Raw genomic sequence first — 17,505 nt, 5'->3', positions numbered from 1 at the left:
TCTCTATCTCAAATACATGGTCTCTGTTTTTTCTTTAATTGTTATTTCACACACACACACACACACACACACACACACACACCAGGAATATATGTGTGTATGTTGCTACACATATAAATACAATCGTTTCAGTCCATAACGTTACTTGGAACAGGGTGCCTCTGTGGGGTGTTTACCCACCACCCCCACAGTTCCCCAGAGTTTTCTTGAGTGCAAGCAGCAAGAAATATTAGATAGAAGGATTTATTGCGGAGAATCTTACGGAGATAAACAGATAGAAAACAAAGAATAGCCTCGAGAGGGCCTGGAACCTATTCCAACGGGCCCCGACTGTCTCTGCCCCAGGGTTTTTATAGAGACGCCAAGGGGTGGAGCAAAAGACCTCCTCCCCCAGCACAGCCAAGTGCAGACCATCTCAGACACCTGCACTTAGGCCCGTGGTCTAATCATCCTCTATGCGGACCTGCTGGGTAAAGCCACGAGGAACCCAAAAACGGGCTCCCACACCATCCCACAGGTCCCCCTTTCTTAATATATAAAAAAATAGCCGGGCGGTGGTGGCGCACGCCTTTAATCCCAGTGCTCGGGAGGCAGAGCCAGGCGGATCTTTGTGAGTTCGAGGCCAGCCTGGTCTACAGAGCGAGATCCAGGAAAGGCGCAAAGCTACACAGAGAAACCCTGTCTCGAAAAACCAAAAAAAAAAAAAAAAAAAAAAAAAAAAAAAACCATTAATGGCTTACAGCAATCTCCATAGCTGTTACACCTCCCAATATGGGAGTAGAGAATGATAAAGATGGCATTTCTCTTTTGAATTAGGTCCAAGGTGACTACAGCAGTCTTAGCTGCCTCAAGCCCTTTCTAAACCAAAAACTCTTAAGGTGACTACAAACTTAAAGAATCCCTTAGCTTCATCATTACCATTAACAGGCTAACATAAATATTGCTATACATAGTCACAATTCTCTCAATCTTATAACTCAAAGCAAACTCTTAACAGAACCATTTGAATTAGCATATATGGTGCTATATATAGTTAACAATTTTCTCCATCTTACAACTTTAACTCAATCTGAATTTTCTTGATAACAGAACATAGGAAAAACTTTGATGTATTCACAAACAAATATTTCCTTAACTCCACAAAACCAGGGTGCATCAATATCAATAGGGTAAACATAATTCAACCTCATAACTCCTCCTTTTCTTTATAATTTTTTAAACAAAATCTCAAACCTAGTTAGAAGAACCCAAACTCATACAATTCCCACAAACCCATATTGAAAAGCAATCTTCTCAATCTAACCATTAACACTTTGAAAACTTAGCAAAACATCCAAAAGCAGTTTCTTAATAAAACTCTTTATAAGTAGTCTCTTAATATACATTTCTTACTAACAAAAACATGACATGAAATTAGACTAAGGAATATTAACTCTCCCCCTTTTCTTTATAATTTAAGCAAAATCTCAAGCCTAGTTAGAAAACCCAAACTTTTCCATTTAAACAGTTCCATTTATAACACAAAACCAGTTCTGTAAGTAATTTCATTTTTACATAAACAGTTCCACAAAACAATTCATGAATCACCAATTAATAAAGCATATATGCATACACAAAACTGCATCTTGATTCTAGGTAGAAATAATAAATTTCTTCATTTAAACAGTTCCATTTTTAACCCAATTCCAGAAAATAGTTCCTAGGTCATTACTATAAGTAAACTCAATATTGTCCCATTGCAATGAAATCTCTATTGTTCATTTCTTAAGTCCCAAAATTCAAATGATAAATTCTGGTACGAGCCTTCCAAATATGAAGAAATCCATAACAAAAATCCTTTTGTAGTTTTATCTCATTTTAAGTTCAAAAAAATTCAAACAAGAAATAAATTCTGATATCAGGCTTTCACTTCCAAATATGAAGAGACGTTTTTCAACCAAAACTTTTTGCAGTTAACAATTTTTGTTCAAACAAGCGTCTCTGAACTTTTATTCTCAAGTCAGAGACCTTTTTAGGTACAGTAGTATTCTAAACCGCACCGTTTTTGATGTTAGCTCAGGTTTTTCTGTGCTGCGTCGATTTTCCACAGATCTCAGGTGCGGATGCCTTGTGCTGGCTCTGGCGTTCGCCATTCTTAGCTTCTTAGCGGCTTCTGGAACTTTTGAAAATCACTCAGACTGCCTGCTTTGCAGTCTGCTAGGACACTACCTTTTGTGTGTCTCAGGTTCTTCCACCATATACATTAACACGCCTTTAATCCCAGCACTCGGGAGGCAGAGCCAGGCGGATCCCTGTGAGTTCGAGGCCAGCCTGGGCTACCAAGTGGGTCCCAGGAAAGGCGCAAAGCTGCACAGAGAAACCCTGTCTCGAAAAACAAAACGAAACAACAACAAAAAAAAAGAATAGACTCACACTTAACATATACACTTTTTTACAAACTCACATATAACCTTTTTCCTTGCAAAGCACTTAGACTCACATTCAACATTTACACGTTTTTACAAACTCATAGAACATATTAATATCTACTTATTTATACTCCTTAAGGAAACTATAGAACTACTTTAGCAAATATATTTCTTACTACTTCTTATGTACTTATTTAAACTTACATTTACAACTAGCATCTTATTACAAGCTTATTACTACATGTCTTAAGACTACATTAGATACTTCTTGCAAGCTTATATTCTTAAAGAAACTCTATGGATCTATTTTACAAACTTATATAGGGCTACCATTAGCATATATTTAACTTAGCAAACACCTAGAGATTTCTTAATACAGATCTAACAAGAGAATTTTTACAAACTCACATATCTTATTTTCATCTTTTTCTACTTCTTACTCTTAATTATTATCACTATCTCTATTAGAAAGATTCTCTTAACTAGACAGGAAGTACGTACATCATTTCTAAAGTTTAGAGTTTATAGTCAGCCTTGTTATAAAGCACTGGGATTTAGTGAGTGTTGTTATAGAATTGTGATAGTTGTTGCTAGGGGACTGTAACCTTCCCAGGATGACGCCACACTCCAAAGTTGTCAGTTCTCTCAGCCATTCCGAACCGGCAGAGATGCACTGTCAGCGGTAAACAGTTTTTAACTAGAGGCTGTTCCTTCACCCAAATTCATAGTAGTTTCCCTAAGTGCTTCAATTTAGACAAACATTTCTATTACAGCAGTACTTTTGGTTTGCTCTACCGAAAAACTTCACGCTGAGGGTGAAATTACCATATTTAGCTGCTGTAAAGCTCTTCGCCAAATACTGCACAGCTATTAGGTGATATAAAGTATTTTTCTAAAGGAGCTAGTAAAGCCACAAGTGGCACAGCTCCGAACTGTATTTAGTATTTTCACTTCATTAGCTTTAACTCCTGATGTTATTAGCAGATGTAATATTTAGCATTGATTTTTTATAAGGAACTTTCAGGTGAAGCAACTTTTGTAAAACAGCTAGATTTTCTGAAGTTTGTTCAAGTCTATAAAGCAGTCATTTCTTTTTGAATGCCTGTTTCCTTGTATCCTTATTAGATTTGCAAAGGAATTACTCATTGCAGTCAGTTTGTTCAAAAGGCAAAGAACTTTTTTAATTTCAACATAAGTTTCTTCATATCTAAGACAACGTTCAGTGTATAAACTGCTTTCCCTTGTTTTCTTAAGGATTTTAAAGTGGCTTGTTTGCTCTTATAGGTAGCTTTTTGTCTTCCAACTACTGTAAAAACTTTGCACAGCTATTAGGGTAAATAAGGCATTTTACCAACGGAGCCCCAAACTGCTAAGCACCTAGTTCTGTATCCTTTCAATTTTTCATTGGAACTGACACTTAAACTCTTAGATGATTTTCCTCCTTATTCTTTTAAAAGCTGTATTTTAAGTTTATCATGAACGTATTTGAGCTGACACAAGTGTTTCAAGGCAATGTCGCCATCTTTAGCGGAAAAACTACCTTTCCCAGAATGCATTTCCCTTATATCAGTTTATAATATCAGTCCCATATCAGTCCCTTATATAATTTTCCTTATATCATTTCCCATCAGTCATTTCCCATAGTTCTTTTCGAGTCTGAGAGTCAACTGGTTCTCTTTTACCAGACTTGCTTACAAATTCTTGCCCAGGAGGTTTGAACAAAGTTTTTTGCTTTTGCAATGGGAGATTTGAACGAGCATTTTACATTTTCAATTATGGGACATTGGGAGGTTTCTGGTCTCTCCTCAGCTGGCTTTAACAGGTGTCTCTCCTTCATTTGACACTGGCCCCCAAATCAGAACCACACCTGCCTCTTTAGTGCGCATTGAGGTGGGCAATTTCTGATAGCAACTTTCCTCGGGGCTTGTGTTTGCCTTAGCCAGTCAGTGAAAAACAAGATCATGTACAACAGCTTTTCCATAGCTCCTTCAGAAGAGATTTTTCTCCCACTGATTTTATTCTCATTTTGCTTGTTCCTCCCCCCCCCCCAGATGCAGAGCTTCAGGTATCTGTTTGTGGCTCTGTACCTGTGCTAGCTGCCTTTGGAGGTAGGGGCTTTTTTTCTCCCCCCCGAACCTGCCTCGAATTCTAGCAGTTTTTTCAGGTCATATGTTTTCTGGGGGAGGATTATGTCCCTTCTCTGTTTCTTCAGAGTCTTTCTCCCAGACAGTTCCCAGTTTGGTCTCAGTTTATCCCCTCTACCCCAGAAACAGTTTCCAGACACTACAGTGGCGGCTTTCCCTGCTACTGAAGGTAGGGGCTTTTTGTCTATTTGTTTTTGGGGTCTGTGTGGTTTGCGTACAGACTGAAAATCTAACAAGGGAGGTTTTTGCCATTTCTAAAGTCCCATTAGGACAGGCGTTTTGTTTCATCAGGCCTTCACCTGGCCCAGTCCCCAGTGGGTTGCATTTGCTTGTCTGGGTGCTCAAGGACAGAGCTTATGCCAGAGGTTACACTCCCTCATCTCATCGGGAGTCAGTTAAAACAAAGTTTTTAAAGAGGTGCTTTCTCTGACAGAAAAGAAAGCTTTACTCCTGGATAGTTCTGTTCTGCCCTGGCTGGGCTCCCCAGACAGCGTTCTGACTCAGCAGCACAACTGCTTCAGACAGAGTTCAGCTTTACTGTTTTCCCAGAAAGGTCCTTTTTCTGATAGGAAAGCTTTTCTCAGATTTCTTTTGCAGCTGTGAACCTATCAACCTGGGACTTGTAGGAAAGTGGACAACTGTGCCGTTCCCACTGACTTTAGTTTTGTTTGTTCATTAGCAATCTTCCCCTGGGTCCTGCACCTTCCTGCCTCAGCTCTGTGCTCCAGGAAGTTTACCACTGCAGGAACCCTAGTATCCCCGAAATGCATTTCAACTCAGAGACACTGGCCAGTTGCCTCTGGGTTTTTGCTCAGAAGCGAGCATACAGTGCTAACAGTTTGCATTGCTTCAGGGGATCTTTGCATTAAGACAATTAGGAACACCTTTTCAAAGATGTTCACTCAGACAAAACCCTTGATGCCTCAGCTCAGCTGTAATTGAAAAGCTTGGCTTTTTTGCTTTTCTCAGGTAAAGTTTCCTGCCCTTTTGGGCTCTCTGTAGCTTTTCACCCACACTCTCCCAAGTGTTTCTGACCCACTGTCTTTTACTAGCTTGAAGAGACAGAGCTTAGAAGAGGTTTTTAGGAACTTGTCCCTGCCTCCTGCATTGCAGGGAGGATTTTTAAGGCTTGAAAGAGAACTTAGAGGTTTTGCTGTCTTAAGAGGTTTGCTGTTTTTTCCCTTAGAACTAATCACAGGTGGTCCCCATACTAATATCTTCAGGTGATTCTAATTTTTGTCCTTCTGAGAAAGTTAAAGGCTTTAGTTTTTAAGTTTTTTAAGAGAGCTTTTGAGAAAGATTAAGGCTTTTTAGAGAGATTTTCCCCCAAGTTTTCCAAGAAAAGCTTTTAGTTTAAGAGAAAGATTTTTTTCCCAAAGAGAGAAAGACCACCTTTTCCCAAAACTTCCCAACTTTAAACTTTTTGGCTTTTTACACCCCCATTTTTGCCTCAGGGAGAAATCACTTTCTCCTGCCACTTGGACTTAGCATTTCAGCTGTTCCCAGGTCAAAAGCTTCCATAGGAAACTTTTTCTTCCCCATAAGCTCAAAGAAGAGCTTTTTTACTACCCGTAAAGCCCAAAGAAAGTTTTCCCAGTTTGCATTCATAGCCCCCAAAGTTAGAAAATTGTAGAGTTTTTCTGTCTAGTTGCCTTACTTATTTTTTCCTACACAATCTTACACTTCTAAGTTTTTCCTTCACTATATTACTATCCTATGCCTTATACTTTTTCACAGATAGAAATTGAGAAAGGGATACAAGATAGAAAATTTTGACAGAAGAGAATTTCGATGCAGCATCGGACATCCTTCCAGTCCGTTTTCCTTTTCTCTCGAGGATAAAACCCCTGCCTCTCAATAATATATATATAAAAATATATATTTTCCATAACACCCGGCATGCCTTATCCACTGGCAGGGCTGACTCAGCACTTTCGCCAAAAACTCTGTAATAAAACTATTATTTTCCTTTATCTTTAGTTCCTATTACTTTGTCTTTAGTCCCTGTTCATTTGACTTTAGTCCCCCCCCCTTTTTTTTAGTCCCCTTTTTTTTCTTTAGTCCCTTTTTCTTTTTTCTTTAGTCCCTGTTCAGGCGACATTCTATGGGGCGTTTACCCAACCACCCCCACAGTTCCCCAGAGTTTTCTTGAGTGCAAGCAGCAAGAAATATTAGATAGAAGGATTTATTGCGGAGAATCTTGCAGAGATAAACAGATAGAAAATAAAGGATAGCCTCGAGAGGGCCTGGAACCTATTCCAACGGGCCCCGACTGTCTCTGCCCCAGGGTTTTTATAGAGACGCCAAGGGGTGGAGCAAAAGACCTCCTCCCCCAGCACAGCCAAGTGCAGACCATCTCAGACACCTGCACTTAGGCCCGTGGTCTAATCATCCTCTATGCGAACCTGCTGGGTAAAGTCACGAGGAACCCGAGAACGGGCTCCCACATGCCTCCTGTGAGATTGTATCTCCTAGAAATATGAAGGAAGCTACACCTATAATATTGCAAGAGTATGGTTGCCTAAATAGTACTTGAATAAGAGCAACATCAACGGCATGCTAATTTGGAAGAAGGAAATCACACTAGGCCCCAACACATTAGACAAAGAACTACAAGCAAATCAGGAATGCTGAGAGCCAGAGAAATAGTATTCCTCAGGGAAGAGTCCTGTACTTGGTTATCCAATACCAAGTGGTCAGTCCTGAAATCATATACATACAAGTAATAATCTAGGATTTCTTTTCTGTAGTGTATATCAAGAATTTAGGCTGAATGAAGGTTTCTAAAAAGAACTCCTCAGGCTGCTACAGCTGGCATTGTATGACTGCATGTCTCACTGATGCTGACAGTAGATGTGCCAGACACTGTTCGAAATAGATTACATATATTAGCTCTTTTCATTCTTCTAAGTCTATGAGGAGAGATTATTATTAACTATCACTGTTTTCCAGGAGAAGAAGGTACAAATTAAGTAACCCATTCATAATCACAGATTCCAATAAACTATTGGGTCAAATTCAAACATAGGCAGTCTGGCTCTGGAGCACCCAACAGCCACTACAGTATCTTTTTAAGACACCAGGAAATAAACAACACATTCAGGAGGTAAAAAAAAAAAAGAATATCTTCTTAAGTTACTAAATTATTACTAAGTAGAAGAGGTATTTTATGTATTCTGTGTCGTTGTTCAAAACTAGACTAAGAATGAGGGCTGCAAATTATACTATTTGAAGACATTACCAGGTCATTCTGAATCTGCTCTGTGAGTGTGAATCTCCCATCGATGGAAATTGAGCCAAAGGAGAACAGGTAACAGTTTTAAAATGTTCTAAAATCCAGATGGAGAGCTAAGGACTACATGTCACTCTTGAGGTAAGCATCTGCATAGTTGTTAAAGGCTGCTGCTAGAACTATACTTTACATGACCACTCAAAACTGGCTAGGTACAACATGACTTACAAAGATGCTTGCTAAACTATCCTTTCCTTCATTATAAAGGCATTTCGATATAATTTACTTTGTGAAACTGCATGTTACTAACATGCATCTGATGCCGTAACAAATGGTAAAAAATCCAAATAAAAACAGAAAGAGGGAGCAAACCTGGCCTAGTTTCATTTGGTTGCTATTAAAAAGTACTCCAAGAAAAACCAACTTGGGAGGAAAAGTTTACTTTAGCCCACAATTCCAAGATTTAGTCTATTATAGTAGAGAGTCAAGATGGCAGGAACTTAAAACAGCTAGTCACATCACATTCACATTCAAAAGCAGAGAGAAAAGAATATGTTGCATGCCTACTTGTGTTCACCCTCTCCAATATTTTTACACAGTTCAGGAACCCTTACATGTGGAATGGTACCACCCACAGTAGACTAAATCTTCCCACATGAATTCATGTAATCAAGACAATTCCCCTGAGAGATGCCTACAGGCCAACCTGATGTACACAATCCCCCTATGAAACTCTCTTTCCAGGTAATTCTAAGTTATATCAAATTGACAATTAAAGGTAACCATCACATACAACCCTCAAATTGCCCTTAGTTTTAGCTGTCCCTCCTTGTATTCCCTCCTTTGACCCAATCTTCCCTCCCTTCCATTTAAGCTTCTTAAAATATGTACATATAAGAAAGAAATATAAATGCAATCACCAAATAATGGGGAAGACAAAGCCACAACTTGGCATCTCTCACCACCAAATGAAACCTCTAGTACCAGAAATGGGTTATATCTAATTGTGTTGTTGGCCAAAGGAGCTCCATGGAAAACCCCCCAAACAACCCAGGATATTGTCAAGGCTATTGATTGATCTCCACAAGATGATGGCAAGGCCCTGTTGTTAAAGACACCACCAACATAACTCACTGAACATGCAGAAGTCAACCTAGAACCTTCACTCCTACTGACTAGTGTTCATAGTACTAGATTCTGGTAAGCAGAAAGTAATCCAGCTACAAATGCTTTGATCTATAGTGGTAACCTGCCTGCATAATAGACATACAACAGTGGCTCAAACTTGTGGGAGTAAGCAACTACTATCTGATTGGATTTAAAGCCCCCTCCATGAGATGGAACCTATGCTTGACACTGCTCTGGTGACCAAGAACCCATTACATAGTTCATGGACCTAGGGCTCCTGCATCTCAGGCAAGCAGGAAAACAGCTATCCTGAAATCAAGATGAAAGGCTGTGGCACTTACCATGATCTCTTTGTCCAGCTCAGCACAGTACAATCAGGAGAAAACTCAATTGTTGGCTTCTTCCTGGAGAGGGAAAAAATAAAAGACTAAACATAAGTCAAACATATGGACTTGTGGGGGTGGGGCTGTGTATGTGGAATTAAGTTACATCTTCCCTGAGCCTGAACACTGGTATTAAAGGGTGCCATTGAAAATAAGACAAATATTTAGAATAAACCCCCACTAAGTATAGAACAAGAGAGAAAAAAAATTCCAATTCTCAGATTCTCATTGGGAAGGGAAAGAGTTGGAACATATGTCTAACATGCTGTTTCTTCAGAGAGCTACTCGAGGTAGTGGCTCAGATACCATCACTCTCAAAACACTGACAGGACCCGGCATGCTCGACGTGTCTGAAGGCAACTGAGACTAAACCAGATTTCTATGACTTGCTGCTGCCCCACTTAGAATGTAGTAGCACAGAGTTTCATACAACTTAATGACTTCTATTTTAGGAAAGGGAAGAACAGAAGAGGGTGAGTATTCAACAATTTATTTTTTAAGGCTACTTCCCATAGAAATTATTTCTGTTTTGCCAGTAAAAGCAGTAATGAAACATACATTTTTCAACACATTTTTAAATTAAAATAGAAGTATATCACTTTCCTCCTTCCTGTTCCTCCCATAAACTCCTCTTATGTACTCTCCCTCCAACCCCTCTCTCCCCTACTCTCAAATTGACAGCCTCTTTTTCTTTGGTTATTATTGTTACATACATCAATATGAATGTGTGTATGTATGCACAAATATATAAATACCACCTGCTAAGTCTGTTTTTGTTGTTTGTGTGTATATGGTTACAGGCTGACCACTTTTTTATTGGATGGTAAATAAGGGACCACATCCCTGGGAGAAGCCAATTCTCCATCTCTAAGCAGATATTAGTTGCCTATAGTTCTTTGTCTAGGGGTAGAACCCTGTGAAACTTTCCCCCTTCCATGTTACCATGTCTATTGATATGGCCATTGTTCTGGTCTTCTTTAAGCAGCTGTTTCTAGGAGAGACTGTTTCACAGCCAATTTTGTGGTATTCTGGCTCTTATGGTTTTTCTGCCCCCACCCCCCTTCACTGATTTTCCCTGCGCCATAGATGCAGGAACAGAAATGTAGGTGGATCTATTGGGACTGGGCTCCCGACAATCCCATGATCTCCTCATTGTGACCAGTTGTTATCTTCTGTGATGCTTTCCATTTGCTGTAAAGAAAAGTTTGATGGGGGTGGTAGCTACTCTTATCTTTAAGTATAAGGATGCATAATGTACTAAGGAATGCTGGTCTAGCAAAGTGGTGGTAGTAGATTCTTTTCTAAGGTCCATGACCTCAGTAGCCCTGGGAAGATGGATAGATTTCCAGTACAAGGTATGATTTCCCTCCTGATGAGCCTCGAGTCCAACTAGACAGCTGTTGACACCAACCTGTGTACCACTTATTGTACTGTTATGGATATCTTGGCATGCTGGTCATTTTGTGATTCATAAGTATTGCAGCAGGGTAAGCCTATTAATTGCTCCCCTCTCTGGCAGTTTGTATAGCATTGTCTGGTAGCATGGAAACTATACTACAAGAAGACGGCTTTGAAATTAGAGCCAGCTCAAATCATCCAAGTCCTGTGTCCTAAGTGTGCAGTGTCTTCAGCAACAGGGATTTACCTTAAACTGCCAAAAAGCAATCAAAGGCAATATCAATGGTCTATATTGTTTTAGGGGTTAGTTGGACTACCCTGACCACCTATACAAAAGGAGGTTTCTCATGCCTGGAACTAGAGGTATTTTTTTTTGTTGTTGTTGTTAGTCTATGGTTCTTGTGGGGAACACTGACAGCACAGGTGGCATAACTTCCTCTCCCTCCCTCCCTCCCTCCCTCCCTCCCTCCCTCCCTTCCTCCCTCCCTCCCCTCTCTCTTTATATATAGTATATATTTTTATTTTTCTTTATAGCTGAATAGTATTACATTGTGTATATATGTACAATATTTTAATTATCCATTCTTCTGTTGAAGGACTTTAGGTTGTTTCCATTTCCAGGACTATATACATACATATATATATGTATATATACATATATATGTATATATATGAGAGAGAATATAATTTGAGCTAAAAATACAGCTGCTCTTGCTATTCATAATAGCCAGAACCTGGAAACAACCTAGGCGACCCTCAACTGAGGAATGGATAAAGAAAATGTGGTACAGTTAAATAATGGAGTATTACTCAGCTGTTAAAAAGAATGACATCAGGATGGGGAAAGTAATGAAAGAAATGTCTTGACTCGGCAGGGCCTTTTAGGGTCAGGTAGAAACCTGGTGCAAGGGAAACCCAAAAATCTACAAGGATAACCCCAGCTGAGACTCCTGTCAACAGTGGACAGGTAGCCTGAACATGCCATCTTCCTGTAATCAGATTAGTAACTACCCCCAATTGTCATCAGAGAGCTTTCATCCAATGACTGATGAAAAACAGATGCAGAGATCCACAGCCAAGCACTCACTGGGTTGAGCTCAGGGAATCCTGTTGAAGAGGGAGGAGGGATTGTATGAGCTAAGGGAGTCAAGGTCATCACAAAGGAACCCACAGAGACAACTAACCTGGGCTCATAGGAGCTCACAGACACTGAACCGACAGCTAAGGAGCCCGCATGGGACCAAACCTAGGCCCTCTACATACATATGACAGTTGTGTAGCTCTACTTGTGGGACTCCTAGAAGTGGTAGTGGGGCCTGTCCCTGATGCTTTTGGAAACCTATTCCTCATACTGGGTTGCCTTACAAAGCCTTAATATGAAGGGAGGAGCTTAGTCCTACTATAACTTGATATGCCATGTTTTTTTTGACACCCACGGGAGGCCTGCCTCTTTCTGAACAGAAACAGAGGAGGAGTGAATTGGGGGTGGCAGAGGAGAGGTGGGGGATAAAGAATAGGAGGAGAGGAGGGAGGGGAAACTGCAGTCCAGATGTAAAATAAACAAATAAATTTAGTAAAAAACAAAACAAAACAAAACAAAAAACCCAGCTGCTCCAAAAAGTGCAATATCAAAGACAGACACCAGAGGGAGCAAAAATATTGTAAAAATAAAAAAAAATTAATAAATCTTTATAATGAGTAATCTACACATCCAATCCAGAAGTCTGAGAAGCCCCCAGACTCTCTAAACTAAGGATGACTGTTGAAGTCCTTCTTCTGTATAAAGCTAGCTAACCAGTAGAAATGTAGAGAAGCGAACATTTTCTCCAACAGGAAGGTTATGAGATGGAACTAAGATATGTGGCCCACACAAAGCATGAAATGCATTCCCCAAACTTGATGCTATAGAAGGCATATAAATTATCTGACAAATAATTCAAAATAACTGGCACAAAGGTATCAAGATAAAAAAATTACATATGCACAAAATGAAGATATTAAACAAAGCAATAGGTAATGTAAAATTCAAGTTAAAGAATAAAACATGTAAACTGAAAAACTTCCTGGAGAGCTCCAACAGCAGCCTTGATAAACCAGAAAATTGGGTTATAAAACTTGAAGACAGGCAGCTTGAAATTATAATGCAGAGGAACAACAAAGAATACATATGAAAAAGCATGAAGAAACTGTAAAGGATGTGTAGGACACTATCAGGTAGCTATTTATACATATTAAGAGATAAAACAAGGAAAAAGAGGGAGGAACACAACTTATTTGATAAAATACTGGGTCAAACATCCCAAATACAGAAAAATAAATGGGCCTTCAGACTAAGAAACTACAAAGAATCTATAGAACTTGACACTGGCATACATCATAACCAAACTGTTACATGTGAAATACCTAAATGAGGTACAGATCTAACCAGAGAATTTTTTTTTTGGTTTTTTGAGACAGGGATTCTCTGTGCAGTTTTGGTGCCTGTCCTGGATCTCACTCTGTAGACCAGGCTGGCCTCGAACTCACAGAGATCCGCCTGCCTCTGCCTCCCAAGTGCTGGGATTAAAGGCATGCACCACTGCCACCTGGCTTAAACAGAGAATTCTTAATAGAGGAAATTTAAATGGCTGCTGTGGGATGTTCTGTATGCTGTGAATGTGTTGCTCTGATTGGTTGATAAATAAAACGCTGATTGGCCAGTAGCCAGGCAGGAAGTATAGGCAGAATAAGCAGACAAGGAGAATTCTGGGATGGAAAAACAGAACTGAGGAAGAGATGCCAGCCCTCTGTCCAGGCAGCAGCATGTAATGGCACACAGGTAAAGCCACAGAACATGTGGCAACATATAAATTAACAGAAATGAGCTGAGTTTAAGTGTAAGAGCTAGTCAGTAGTAAGCCTGAGCTAATGGCCAAGCAGTTTTAATTAATATAAGCCTCTCTGTGTGTTTACTTGGGTCTGAGTGGCTGCAGACAGAGTGGGACACAGGAACACTTTTTGACTACAAATTGCTGAGAAACACTTAACATGTTCAACATCCTTAACTATCAGGGAAATGCAAATCAAAACTATTTTGAAATTTCACCTTACTCCTGTCAGAATGGCTAAGATGTGTAAAACAAATGACAGCTCATGCTGACAAGGATGGGAGCAAGGGGAACACTCCTCCATTGTTGGCAGGAGTGCAAACTTATACAGTCACTTTGAAAGTCAATGTTGTGGTTTCTCTGAAAACTGGGAATCAACCTACCACAAGACCTAGCTATACCACTCTTGGACATATACCCAAAGGATGCTCAATCAGACCACAAAGATACTTGCTCAACTATGTTCATAGTAGATTTATTTATAATAACCAGAAACTGAAAACAATCTAGATGTCCCTCAACAGAAAAATGAATAAAGAAAATGTGATATATTTACACAATGGATTATTATTCAGCTATTAAAAATTTGCAGGCCCATGGATGGAACTAGAAAAAAATCATCCTAAGTGAGGTAACCCAGACACAGAATGAAAAATATGTTATGTGGATATAGGATGTTAATTAAATATTAACCAAGCTAAAATGCCTACACCCAGAGAGTTTAGGTGTAGCAGAAGGTACTAGTGGGACATATGGCTCTTCTGAGCAGAAAGAAATAGAATAGGTTTTATGGGTATACTGGGGCTGGGGTGGGGCAGCAGGATAAAGGGGGAGGGGAAATGAGGTTGAAGGAGGGAATGTAGGGGAGACAGCTAGAATTGGGGGGCATTTGAGGGGTTGTATGGAAACCTAGTGCAGTAGAAACTTCCTAAAATATATAAAGGCAATCCTAATGAAGTTTCCAAATAATGAGGGAGACAGAGTCCCAAGTGGTCTTCTCTTGTCACCAAATGAAGCTTCTTGTACTAGGACTGGGTTACATCTAATTGAGTGGTTGGCCAAAGGGGTCCCAGGGAAATTCTTGAACAGTCCAGGCTCTTGCCAAGACAGTAGGTTGCTCTCCACAAATGGATTAAGATCCTCAATCAAAACATAGACAGTGACTGAATGGATGACCAAATGACAAAATAATATTTAACAATATGTTAATTATAAGAGACTCATGAAATGGTTATCAAATATGAATAGGAGTGACTACATTTACTTCACATAAAATAGTCTTTAAGGCTAAAAGTGTCAGAAGAGAAGAGAACATTCTATACTAATAAAAACTGGGTCAATTCTGAAGTAATAAATAACAATTATAAATATATATGCACCCAAAAGTGGAGTTTAAAATATACAAAACAGTTGAAAGCAGCAAAAACCACAATGTAATACCAGAAAGGAAAACTTCACAACTACTCTTCAAATGTGTTATATAAACTAAATAGGAAATTAAAAAGAGAACAGAGAAATTTGAGCAGCACTCTGAACTAACTGGAACTAAAAGATATATACATATGCCCCCAGTAGTAAGATACTTATTCTCCCTGAGGACAAACACACAGTCATTGAATAATAGCATAAGCTAACTGACCTAATAAATATGTATACAATATTTCACTCAACATCCAAATAGATATTCTTCTCAAATATACTTAGAACAACATCTAGATAAATCTCATTGAATCATAAAGGTCTTAAGCAAGAAGAAAATGTAAAGACAGTGAAATCATATCAAGTTATCTTTCTAATCATAATACTTCAGAGTTTTTTGTTGTTCATTTGTTTATTTTGTTGTTTGAGACAAAATCTTGCTATGTATCCAATGCTGGCTTCAAATCCATGGCATAGTTCAGACTAGCCTCGAGTTCTTGTGTGATTCTCCAGAATGCTGAGATTTATAGGTATGTACCATCACACCTAGCTTCCAACCACAACACAGTAACATTAGAAATCAGTAGCTGAAGAAAATTTAGTGAATTCAAAATATGTGAATTATATAACATATTTTTGTTTTGTTTTGAAAAAGAGTCTTAACTCTATACCCAAGCTAGCATCAAACTCACAGCAATCTTCCTTCCAGCTTCCCGAGTGCTGGGAGTACAGAGCTAGACAGCATGCTTTCGAACAAACCAAAGGTCAAAGAATAAATCAAGCAAAAAAAAATTCAAGATATCTTGGGGGGAACAAAATACAACATACCAAAATTATGGTATGCAGGAAAATTAGAATCAAGCAGGAAGTTTGTAGGGATAAATAGCTAATTTTTTTTAACTTTTATTCTTTCACATACATTACATCCTGACCACAGTTTCTCCTTCCTCTCTCGACTCCTCCTAGTCCTTCCCCCTACCTCCTCTCTCCCCCAGATCAACTCTTCCTCCATTTTCCTTCAAAAATAAAAGAGCAGTCCTCCCAGGGATATTCACTGAACATGGCATAACGAATTACAATGAGACTGTGCATAATCCCTCATATCAAGGCTAGAAGAGGCAACCCAGTAGGAAGAAAAGGGTCCCAAGCACAGGCAAAAGTGTCAGAGACACCCTGCACCATAACTCCCATTTTTGGGAGTCCCACAAGAACACCAAATTACACAATCATAAGGTATATGCAGAGGACCTAGCACAGACCCATACAGGGTTCATGTTTGTTACTTCAGTCTCTGTGAGCCCCTATGAACCCTGCTTAGATGATTCTGTGGGTCATGTTCTCCTGGTGTCCTTTACCCCTCCAGATCCTACAGTCTTCCCCAACATCTTCTGTGGGATCCCCTTGGTTCTACTTAGTTTTGGCTGTGAGTCTCTATATCTGTTTCCATCAGTTGCTGAATGGTGCTCCTCTGATAACAACTGGCCTAGGCACCAATCTATGAGCAAACAGAGTATCATTAGGAATCATTTCATCAACTTTTTTTTTTGCTAGTCATATTTGGTTCTATCCTGGGTCTCTGGGCTGTCCTGCCTCTGGTTCCTGGTCATCCAGGCAAGACAAAAGAATAATCTCCACAACCTAACTTTAAAACCTCTAGGAACTAGATAAAAGAAGAATTAAGATGAAAGAAGTAAGAGAGAAATAAAAAAGACTAGACAACATGAACAAAGCAGAGTTGGTTTCTTGGAAAATTAACAAGAAATGCTGAAAAAGATCTGGAGTAAAGGGAACCATCAGTCACTGACAGTGGAATTGCAAACTGGTGTAGGCACTCTGAAAATCAGTGTGGAGAATCCTCAAAAAGCTCCAAATAAATGGACCATATGACCCAGCTATGCCATTCTTCAGCATATATCCAAAAGAACTGACATCCTACTCCACAGATACTTGCTCAGCCATGTTCACAGGTACTCTAGTCACAGTAGCTAAAAAATGGAAATAACTTAAATGTCTTTCAACTGATTAATGGATAATGAAAATGCAGTTCATATACACTATATTCAGCTGTAAAGAAAAACAAAATCATGAAATTTCCTGGTAAAGGGATGGAACTAAAAAAAGAGTATACTGAGGGAGGTAACCCAGAATTAGAAAGACAAATGTCAGATGTTCTCTCTCATCTGCAGTTACTAGCTCCAAGTCTTCAGATGTGCATATATAACCTGGAGTAATTGCAGAAAGCAAAAAATTAAAAAGAGGCTACTTCAGGGCGGGAAGCAATAGAGAGGAAAATGGCAGGGTATAAGTGATCTAAAGGGAGAAGTGGGGGAAATGGGAGGGCTTTAACTGGAGGGGAAGAGATAAACACTGAAGAATGGAGTAAAATAATAGTAAGAAACTACCTAAATAAACGTATAATACATAGATGTCAGTGTATACATAGACATATATAGTTTAAGTGAAAAATTTTCCATTTAATTGACAATGTTCCCTCTAAGAGCCAAAGACTATCTAACAAAAATCCCC

General features: G+C 39.2%; 1 protein-coding gene across 14 annotated transcripts in view; it reads right to left on the bottom strand.

The window, feature by feature from the left end:
- Positions 1-17,505, bottom strand: part of Zc3h12b (zinc finger CCCH-type containing 12B) — a 216,968-nt gene that overhangs the window by 172,401 nt on the left and 27,062 nt on the right. For 13 of the 14 annotated variants that reach the window (XM_052733113.1, XM_052733026.1, XM_052733066.1 and 10 more), the window contains one exon: positions 9,254-9,316. The exons of the other annotated variant lie outside the window; for it this stretch is intronic. The gene's annotated coding sequence lies outside the window, so the exon portion shown is untranslated. The remainder of the gene's footprint in view (positions 1-9,253; positions 9,317-17,505) is intronic. 14 annotated transcript variants of the gene reach the window in all.

Source organism: Peromyscus californicus, unplaced genomic scaffold (assembly GCF_007827085.1).
Source record: "Peromyscus californicus insignis strain IS unplaced genomic scaffold, ASM782708v3 Scaffold_10__1_contigs__length_136768540, whole genome shotgun sequence".
NCBI lineage: Eukaryota > Metazoa > Chordata > Mammalia > Rodentia > Cricetidae > Peromyscus > Peromyscus californicus.
The sequence above is the reverse complement of the archived record's forward strand: the minus strand, read 5'-3'. Positions and strand labels throughout refer to the sequence as shown.